The sequence below is a fragment of the Dipodomys ordii genome, unplaced genomic scaffold (genome assembly GCF_000151885.1).
Source record: "Dipodomys ordii isolate 6190 unplaced genomic scaffold, Dord_2.0 Scaffold10, whole genome shotgun sequence".
In the NCBI taxonomy this organism is placed as follows: Eukaryota; Metazoa; Chordata; class Mammalia; order Rodentia; family Heteromyidae; genus Dipodomys; species Dipodomys ordii.
This window is the reverse complement of record NW_012267226.1, coordinates 20035544-20044579: the sequence shown is the minus strand read 5'-3', so window position 1 is coordinate 20044579 and position 9036 is coordinate 20035544.

Sequence of the window (9036 nt, the reverse complement as noted above, 5' to 3'; positions counted from 1 at the left end):
TAATAGAACTCTTCTCACTTGAGCCACAGAGCCACTTTGGGCTTTTTCAGAGCAGTTTATTGGAGGTAAGTGTCTCATGAACTTTCCTGCCCAGGCTGGCTTTGAACCATGATCCTCAGATCTCAGCCTCCTGAGTAGCTAGGATTACAGGCGTGAGCCACCCGCGCCTGGCTCTCTCTCTAGTCTTTGCATGGCATAACTCTGTTTACCACCATAGACTCCAGCCTGGCACCTTCCAGATAGAAGCTTCTGGGTTCCAAGCCTCAGCTGAGGGGGCTCTGTTGACTTGCTGCGTTCCAGCTCCAGCCAAGCCCTGCTAAACTTTTTGGGTCAGCACCAGATGGTATAGAAAAGAGACAGAGGGAGGCCCCGCCCCTCCCAGCAGGGATGAGTGCCAGCCAGATGGCCAATCAGAAGTCCCCATTTTCCCTCCAGGCCTCACTATGGATAAATATGACACGCTCCCCCAGGGACGGACAGAGGACTCTGACTTTCACCCAGGGCAGGGGCCAGGCTCCAGCTCTCCAAACAGGCTCAAGGAGAAACCATTACTAGGAGATGGCACTGTGCAACACTCTGTGCCCAGGAGGGGCCTGCAGAGGGGAGGAGGCTGGAGAGGAAAGGCAAGGAGGGCTGAGCCTGACCAAGAGTCACCCCACCTCCTTCCCAGGGCCAGGAGCTATGCTTGTCCCGGCCTCATTAGTGAGAAAGGACAGGTTATTAACACAGGTAATTAGTGGCTTGCTCAGGGCTACATGCTCCCTTGATCCTGCCCTAAAGGCCGGCCAGGCTGCTGCCTTCCCTTCCAGACGGCCTGAGTCCTTCCCCACACTGTGCCCGCCAGCCTCCCTCCCTCACATAGCGATGCCCAGCTCCTTCTCTGGGTGGCAGAGGGAGATAGGCTGAGACTCTGCAGTGGTTTCCCCTTTAGGAATCTATTCCACATCCTTCTTACATTGGCACAGGAGTTCTTGGTTTATAGAGGCTATTTACACGCATTAGCTCACTAAATCTCTCCACTCATCCGTGTGTGTGTGTGTGTGTGTGTGTGTGTGTGTGTGTGTGTGTGTCCGCATGCGCATGCGTGCCTGGGGAGTGTTGTTAAAGTCTCAGGACCGCACAGGGGGCCGGTCTTGTGGCGCATGTTGTACACTGTTTGGCCCTGTAATTTGCCTTAGACGCTATTCCCTGAAGGGGGTCCTCCAGTCTCCCCAGTGCCACCCCATGAGCAGCAGCACCTGCCAGCCTGTGCCCGCTGCTCCTCTCTTCCCTTGGCTACCCCTGTGTCTCCTGGCACGGAGGATGGGTTTTTCCCACCCTGACTCCACATAGCAGCATCAAGCAGGCCAGCCCCTCCCTCTGTCTGCTCTCAGTCTTTTTACCAGCGTGGGGAAGTCCCAGGGTGGGAGGGAGGAACTGGCCACTGGAGGCCCAGCCGGCTGCCTCTTTCCCCCCTGGGACAGCCCTTCCCTTCCCCTCTCCTTGCCCTTTGGTTGCTGAGCAGTGGCTGCTACATCTCGCCCAGGATTGGAGAATGATGATCTGAATCACTGTCCATAGGGAAGGTGATGGGGAAACGAAAAATAATAGCTACAAAGAGGCCCAGACTAAAAAATTAAGATAGAACCAGGAAGTAAGAACTGAAAAATCAGAGCGGCGAGCTCTCCTCCCATCTTTTCCTTTTAGATGTCGAAGGATAAGAACAGGGGGACGGGAAGGGGTGACCCATGTCTGCTCTCTCCTTTGAGGTATTCAGAAGCTGCCAACTGTCTACATAGCCAGGGAGAAAGCAAATTGGTTCCTTCCTAGTTATTGTCCCTGCGTGTTGGATGACAGAACCTGTCACCTGTTGCTACCCTGACCACAATGCCGACTCCGCCTTATCTCAGGAAGTATAGAGACGGTGCATGCCAGGTACACTTTTGAGTCTTCACGCTTATTTCTTGTGTGAGAATCAGGACTCGTTTCCCCTCCCTTTCTGTATTTCTCTTTATGTTTTACTCTTTTACTAAAATAAAGCCTTGCGAAAGCTCCCACCTTGGGACACTCTCCCTTTTGTGGGACAGCTTGAACCATTTTTCACTGGGGAGCCCTGGTCCCCCTCGCCCCCCCTGCCCTGTGGTCTTGAAAGGTGGATCGCATTTCCTTGCCCAAGGCAAGCAAGTCATAAGGTCATAAGGAGGAGGAAGAGGAGAGGAGGAGCGAACTGGGAGGCCATGGAGAAGATTTTGAGATTATTTGGGGGATCTCTGTCCTGTTTGATTGCCAAAGAAAAGTCACATTTCCCCCTTGGGAGAGGTGGAGAGGCACCTGGCACCAGGGCCAGCCAGCAGACCCGGGGCACTGCACAGGGGCGGGCAGGAGTCAGGAGGGACTGACTGGCCCCGACAGCCCTGGCTTCTGTGCCCAGCTCATGAGAAGATGGTTAGTAATGGAGAGGAAGGGAGGCCGGTGGGGTAGCAGGCAAGTAAGGGGCTCATGTTTACAACTTTGAATGTTACCAAGTCTTCAGGCTTGTTTTATGGGGAGAGCACCCGCCCTCAGCATGGAGGCCCCCCCTCCCCCCACTCCACTCACCATGCTGCCTTGTGGATCCTCCTACAGTCCCAAATGGAGGTCTGCCACCACAGCAGGAGGAGGAAGGGCTCCGATGGGCCCTGGTCAGCACTGACCGGAGGAGGCCTGAGTGCAGGGTCCCCCTTGGCTCCTTCTAACCGGCATCTTCTCTCTCCAGCAAGCTGTGACCTCCCGCCACGGTAGTCCACGGGTGACCTGGGGACTGTGGGGTGACTTGACTCAAACAACCCCACAGGTGAAGTTGTCAAACTGGAATGATTATGTACCTTGTAACCTGACACCCATCCCAGGGGCTGGCACAACACCCAGAGTCATTCCTGGGCCCTACAGCCTCAGAACAGGTGACACACCTAAAAAGTTACAAAAGTCCGCCCTGCCCCTCCCTGCAATGGCTTCCACCAGCTGGGCGTTGCTCTAGGCTAGGTGGTGGCAGGCAATCTCTCTCTCTCTCCTTGCTGTTTGCCTGTGGGATTTCTCACCATGTGTGTGCTGGAGCTGGAGGAGTTGAGTCAGGGTGACAGAATTTTCTGCTCTACAAAACGGGCCGATGGCACTATGTGCGGAGCAGCAGATTGGGGCGGAGGGGGGGCAGCGTCCTTTTGGGGGATCTGGGAAGACTTGCTGGGAAGACTAGCATTTCCCTGGCCCCAGGAGTGAAGAGGTGGGGTCTAGGGCCCATGTGGAGCTTCCTGCCCAGGGTGCCCACTCAGTCTTAACACTTATTGGATGAGTTAATTTACACCATTGAGTTTCACAAAGGAGTTTTACTGTGGTAGTTACATCCATGTGATGTGCTTTATCAACATCCAAAGAATGCAGATTTCTATTGTAGATGTACAAGTTAACTCAATTTATATGCATCTTTTTAAACTCCTCTCCCTATACATCCCCCTCTTTTTAAAAGTTTTTAGTAGATCTCATTGTGCTATTGTTTTGTCTGTCTGTCTGTCTATCTATCTATCTATCTTTAATTATATTCACTACCCCCATCTACCCTGTTACCTTCTTTCCCACTACCTCTGATTCCTCTCCCAAACAGTCCACCTTTTACAATATGTCATCATTATTACTATTGATATCATTTTATTTTTTATTTATTTTTCTCTGGACAAAGGGCCTAGATGCTGTCCCTGAGCTCTTTTGTTTATGGCTAGTGCTCTACCATTTTGAGCCACAGCTTCACTTCTGGTTTTCTGGTGGTTATGTGGAGATAAAAGTGTCATGGATTTTCCTGCCAGGCTGGCTTTGAACCATGATCCTCAGATCTCAGCCTCCTGAGTAGCTAGGATTACAAGTGTAAGCCACCAGCACCCAGTTGTTCCTCACTTTTTTTTTTTTCAAGACTAGCACTCTACCATTTGATCCACAGTTCCATTTCTGGCTTTTTAGTGGTTAATTGGAGATATGTGTCTTATGGACTTTCCTGCCCAGGCTGGAATCAAACCAGATCCTCAGATCTCAGCCCTCTGAGTAGCTAGGATTATAGGCAGGAGCCACCAGTTCCTGGCTTTCTTCTTCTTCTTCTTCTTCTTCTTCTTCTTCTTCTTCCTCCTCTTCTTCTTCTTCCTTCTTCTCCTCCTCCTCCTCCTCTTCCTCCTCCTCCTCCTCCTCTTCTTCTTCTTCTTCTTCTTCTTCTTCTTCTTCGTCTTCGTCTTCGTCTTCGTCTTCGTCTTCGTCTTCTGCTAGATGCTGCATTTGTCTTTCAGAGTTTGTTTGGTTTTATCCATTTTCCTGCAAATGACATGCGTCTCACTCTTTTTTATTACTGTATAATGCTCCACTCTGCATATGTCCCACATTCTCTTTATCTGCTCATGCATTGTTGGGCACCTGTAGTGATAGATTATAGCTCTGCTCTAAGCAGGGGCATGCCAGTTTCTCCATTGTATTTGTACATTCCTTCAGATGCATGCCCAGGAGTGGAATAGGTTATCATCCTGCTAAGTCTTCTGGTTTTACTTCTGTAAGCATTTTATTTGATCCACCTGAAGTCCATCTTCATCTATAAAGGGAGTAGTGATAGTACTTCCTTCATCAGGTATTTATAAGAATTAAATGAGATAATCCATGGAACATACTTAGCATCTAAAAGTGCCTTTGTGAATATCCATTTCCCTAACTGTGTGTTTACTGAGCCAGCAGCGCCTCTTTTCACTAAGTACTTCTGATTAGGAGTGAAAAGACCTGAGCTCTGAATAGACACAGGGAAGTAGACTGGAGGAGACAAGACACATCCATAACGCTTGCAAAGTTTAAAAAAATCGCTCCAGTGGAGACAAAAAGAAAATTCTAGGAGTTTGGAGAACTTCCCACTTTTCCTCATCTGTGAGATGGGACCAAGACAGGACCTGCATGCATCATAGGACTGTGATAAAGACTCGGAGGCTTTACATTGTGCAAAGTGCCCACAGTGGTGCCAAATAAACGTCGGTGAAGTGAAAAAGATGTTTATTATAGCCACAGGTCAAATGAACCATCGCCCTCACAATGGGCGTTTTCATTGCTGTGTACGTCTGTCATACGTTCTTCACACATCATCGGTTCTCTGCTGCTTCCTTACCAGCAGGCATGTGTACTTGATTCCAGATGCGTCTTCCCAGCTGACAGTAGAAGGAGCCGACTTCTTTTGGGTCTGTGACTTGGGAGAATCGGGAAGGCCCTTGGCGGCCCGTGGCCCTGATCAGTGTGGGCTGCCCCGGCCTGCATCTGTAGCTCCCCTAGCTTTGCAGATGTTCTTTGATTGTGTTTGGTCCAGTTCTGTGCTCCTGTCATAAAGGCCCAGCTCCCATGTTTCTGGGCACTCTGCAGTTCCATCCAGACCACACCCTCAAGCCCCCAGGCCCCGCATCCTATGGGTGCTGTTGAGAAGCCCTGAGTCAGCTGATGATCAAGCTTTGACCTTCTGCTGCGGGTACTTGGAAAGGTTTGCTGGGGAGATCAGGGCAGTCCCCCTTGTCATCCAGGACCCAATGTTCTGCCCGGGTAACATGCAGAGCACATTCTCACAGAAGCCAGGGGTCTAGAAACGAGTCAGTCAGGGCGTGAGTGCCCTATCCAGCACTGAGCAGGCCTGCTCCGCGGGGAAGGGACCTCAGGGCTCTGCACAGTGCTGCCTGGCAGGAAGTTCTTTTTTCATTTCACTCTCATGACAACCCTGCATCGTGGAGCAGAGGCTCAGAGAAACGGAGTGACTTGTCCAGTGTTTGCTGGTCCTCGGCCTGGAACGAACCAGTCCCAGGCTCCTTCTCATGGTAGTTCACTCTGCCTTTTATTGGCAACTTGGCACCAATCCTTCTGCTGGGTTACGGTGGGTGCTGGCTTGGGCCGATAGTGTTGTCTCCATGATTGCATCCACCCAGAGCCTCAGAATGTAACCTGATTTGGGAATCAGGTCCTTGAAGGTGTGATTGGTGAGGATTTGGCTAGGCTGGAGTGGCACGAACCCTTTATCTAACGTGTGTGGTCTGGCCAAACGAAGAGAAGGAACACAGAGACAAACACACAAAGGTGGAAGATGATGCACAGGCACGCAGGGAGATGACTGTGTGAAGACAGAGGCAGACGTGGACCCTCTGTGGCTGCTGGGAGCCAGAAGAGGGAAACAAGGATCCTGCCATGGGCTGAATGTGTCCCCACCCCTAGGTCATGTACAGCAGTGTAGCAGTGGCTTCATGACACCTTAGGATCAGGTTCATTGCTATGGGAGGGGCTCGTAACAAAAGGATAACGTGGGTCGCATCCTTTCTCTGTCTCTCTTACATACTCACAGCCCTCCGGCCCTGCTGAGACACAGCCTGGAGGCCCTCAGCACAGGGGCTGGCAGTGTGCTTTTGGACAGCTTAGTGAGAAAAGAACCATCCTCAGCGTGGTGGCGGGGAGAGGTGCCCTCCACAGGCCCAGTGACCTCCAGCCCATGACACTGTTGGGAGGTGGTAGAAGTTTTAAGCAGTGAGGCTCAGTCTTCTGTTCATGTTGGGGTGTTGGGGTCATGGCTGCTTCTCTTTCTCTGCTTCCTGGCCACCATGAGGCAAGCCATTCTTCTCCTCCATGCACTCCTGCTATGATGTGCTGCTCTGTCACAGGCCCAAAAAAGCCACCGAGCCAGTCAGCTATGGATTGGAACTTCTAGAACTAGGAACCAGCCTCTCCCCTCTCTACTCCCCCCCCCCAAAAAAAAAAACCAAAAAAAGAGGAAATAAAACCTTTTTCCCCTCTTTACGTGAGTTGCTCATCTCAGGTATTTGGCCACAGTAATGGAATGTTGGGCACGCCCAGTTTCAGTAGGTATACTGCCACTGGAACACCCATGAGACAAGTCAGACCCTCCCCTGGAGAGGGGGGAGAGCGAGGCTGTGCCGGCACTGGACAGCACACTTCCGGCCCCAGCTTGTGAGATGGTCCACATCCAGCCATGGCGCCGTCTTCCTGAAACACCTGCAGCAGCGCTTGTGTCTCACGCCTCTCTGTGTTTCTCTGTCTCCTTGCACACTCCCATGCCCATCCCTTTCCTCCACAGAGCAGCCAAACCTGTTCAAGTCCCAGATGAATGATTATCTGAGTCCATTTTGTGTTGAGAATCCCAACATCAGGTAGCTAGCACGTGGTGAGAGTCTTCTTGTCCCACACTTCCACAGTGGAAAGGGAGTGTATTAATTTCTCCCTGTTTATTTTTGTGGCCAAAATACCTGAATGAACAATGTCAAGGGAGAAAGATTTATTTGTTTTTGTATGGGTCCTGGGACTTGAACTCAGGGCCTGGGTGCTATCCCTGAGCTTTCTTCCTCAAGCCAATGCTCCAACGCTTGAGCCACAGCTCCATTTCCCCCTTTTAGTGATTAATTGGTGATAAGGATTTCACAGACTTTCCTGTCTGGGCTGGCTTAGAGCTGCGATCCTCAGATCTCAGCTTCCTGAGTAGCTAGGATTACAGCGTGAGCCACCAGCACTGGGCAAAAGATTGACTTTTGCTTGCTTTGTTTTGAGGCTTCAGTTCATGGTCACTTGGCTCCATGTTTCTGGACCTCTGGGAACACATTATGGTACTGAGACAGTATGGATGAGGAGGTGAATCTCCTCAAGGAAGACAGGAAGCAGGGGATTAAGGAAGTAACCACCCACTGAAGCAAGGCCCACCTCCAAAAGTGTCTACCATGCCCCCCAAATAGTTTCACTGGCTAGAGACCAAGGATTCAAAGCCATGAACCTGTGGAGGGATATTTCATGGTCAAATCATAGCAGGGTGGAAGAGGTGGAAGGTAAGAGAGAGAGAGAGAGAGAGAGAGAGAGAGAGAGAGAGAGATTGACCCATGGTAATGGCATTCATTAATCCATTCTCTCAGTCCTCTCGAGCCAGTCACCTTTCATTAGACCCTATTTCCTGATACTGTTTTATTGGCAATTCCATTTCCAGCACATGCATTTTGGTGGGGGGTGTTAAGATATGGCAAAGCTAGCCTTTTAAGTATTTCTGGTGCTCCCATGCTGAACTTCCTGGGAGAGACCTCTTTTGTCATTTTGTCTGTGGCATCAGCATAGTGCTTGGCACCCAAAAGGTGCTTACATGTTGGCCATGTAAATTTAATTGAAGGCCTGTGTCCTGACGCAGAAGACAACTCCGTCAGGTAGGGAAAGGCTCAGATGCCAGGTAGGAGGCAGCTGGGATGGTTGAGGTGTGAACGAAAAGGCACGACCCCAGGGAGGCAGAGAGAGGAAAAGGGAAGAGAAATGTCTTCCCTGAGGTTTTAGTCTGGTGGAGTGGGTGGGGACCCCGCTGGAGGAGAGATCTTAGGTTGTCAATGTGCAGGCTTTGGCCTGTGCTGCAATGATGATTTATTGATAGTGCTGGTGCCTCTGGCTTGACTGAGTGCTGACAGCAATGCTTGGGAGGAGGCTGCTGGCTCCAGGTTGCCCCTTGGCTTGTGCAGGACAGACAGAAACCCAGACGCCATGCCGCCAGGTAGCGAAAGCTTATTTCCCCAGTCTAGGGGGCGGGGGGGGGGGTGGTTTTCCAAGTAGCTGTCATCTCCAGCCTAAAGGCCTGCAGAGAGCAGCGCAGAGATCAAAGCAGTGTGAGCATCCACACAGGCAGCCATGGTAGACACCCCAGACAGCACCCTCCCCCTTCCCTGTCCACTCACCACCCAGAATGCTACAGAGCAGTAGGTTCGAGGCCTGAATTCTTTTGCCTGTGTCTGCTGGTTCTGGGGCTTGAACTCAGAGCCAGGGAGCCGTCCCTTTGCTTTTTCACCCAAGACTGGTGTGTTACCACATGAGTCACAGCTCCCATTTTAACTTTTCACTGGTTAATTGGAGATAAGAGTCTCTCAGACTTGTCTGCCCTAGCTGGCTTTGAACCTTAACCCTCAGATCTCAGCTTCCTGAGTAGTTAGGATTGCAGGTGTGAACCACTAGTGCCTGGCTCTGATTTTTTTAATTTCTTCCCATCAGCAGGGTTCAAAG